The sequence below is a fragment of the Mustelus asterias genome, chromosome 21 (assembly GCF_964213995.1).
Source record: "Mustelus asterias chromosome 21, sMusAst1.hap1.1, whole genome shotgun sequence".
Classification (NCBI taxonomy): Eukaryota; Metazoa; Chordata; class Chondrichthyes; order Carcharhiniformes; family Triakidae; genus Mustelus; species Mustelus asterias.
The window spans coordinates 47,839,267-47,841,000 of NC_135821.1; positions in this window are offsets into that span (position 1 = coordinate 47,839,267).

The window sequence follows — 1,734 nt, forward strand, 5'->3', positions numbered from 1 at the left end:
GATGCGGTTCATCCTCTCTACAATCCCACTGGATTCAGGATGGCAGGCGATATGAAACCTTTACTTGGTGCTAATATATTCATCACCACCTGCATTACCTGGGCCGTGGAGTGGGCACCCTGATCAGTTTCTATACTCTGGTGAACACGTTGTATTCACAGATCCGCTGTAATTTAGCGATGTTGGTACGAGACGGAAAAGCTTTTATCCACTTAGTAAAAATGTCCACAATGACCAAAATGTATTTATATCCCCCCCCCCACCCCCTCTGTACAGGTGGTAGGGTGCCAACATAATCTACTTGTCGTCAGTCCACGGTCCTGCCTAGTGTGTCTTAATTCTCCTTTCTTGGCATACTTGTTGGGGTTGTTCTGGGCACAGATAATACAATTTTCAACATAATGTCACCAGTACAATCCCTTAATTCTCTCTGCAGTGGCTTTGATTCCCTGATGGCCTGGACTTCGTGACATTGATGGATTATCTGGTTTCGATCTTGGATCGGTACCACGTACCATCTGTCTTTAAGGACAAGCCTGTCTTTGATGGTCAGTCTGTCTGCCCATTTACACTAGGAGGCGGGGTGTGTTCCCTCCTGTATTTGCTTTCAATCGTCGTCGCTGCTCTGTGCCTGTATAAGACCCTTGGCTTTAGTTTGGCTCACAGTGATCGTGTCTATCTGTTCTGCGACAGGGGGTTGTCATGATTCTCCCCCGTGGGCACCCTGTTTGGCCAATTCATCCTTGGCCTTTAAGTTCCCAATTTGGGAAATTAAATGATGGGCCTTAACTTTAATAATGCCGTATGCACGGCCTTGGGCAATCTGGAAAATAAATTTAAGCAGGGGTGCAGGCAGTAAAAGTTTTCTGTCTGCCGAGCCAAATCCTCTAGCTTTCCACAGTGGCAGGAAGTCAGTTAAACTGTTGCAGACATGCATGCTGTCCGAGTGAATGTCTGTTGGTGGTGGGAACTTGTCAGGGTGGCTGCCCACGTAGGCTACGGCAGCTGGGTCAGCAGCCTTATCAGGGAGCTTTAGCGCTAATTCTATCAGGCGTTCGCCTCTATGGTTCTCTCTCTCTCCATATACCACATCCTGTCTTTCGGTGTCCATCCGCCACCATAGAGGATCCATCTACAAATATTTTTATGGATCTCTCTGCTCCCCAGGTTTGCTTGGGTCCTTCTCCGTTTTGTTTTGGCTCAAATGATCCCATGGGATCATTTGCTGCCTCGAGCTGACACTCGTGGGGTTCCCCGCCGTAACTCAAGTTGTCGGCCAGGAAGGTGGGCAGCTTGGTACGTTTAACCATAATGCCCCAGCCCTGCAGCATCAGGAGAGGGACCAGCATGCTGTGCAGTTTGGGCGGACCACGCCATCTTTAATTCGGCCATCCAGCAAAGGTTGGATGGGGCTGCGTTCCGTAAGGATGGTTAAGGGATTCAGGCCAATGATCTAGGCAAAATGGTTCACTGTCCAAAACACAATTAACAAGCGCTTCTCACACACAGAGAAGCCCTGTTTTACTGGAGAAAGCAGCTGGGAGGAATAGGCCACCAGTCCAAGCTTGTCATGACAGTCTTAGAATCATAGAATCCTTACCGTGCAGAAGGAGGCCATTTGGCCCATTGAGCATACACCAACCACAATCCCTATCCCCTTAACCCCATGCAGTTATTCCAGCTAGTCCCCCTGACACTAAGGGGCAACCTAGCCCGCATATCTTTGGACTGTGG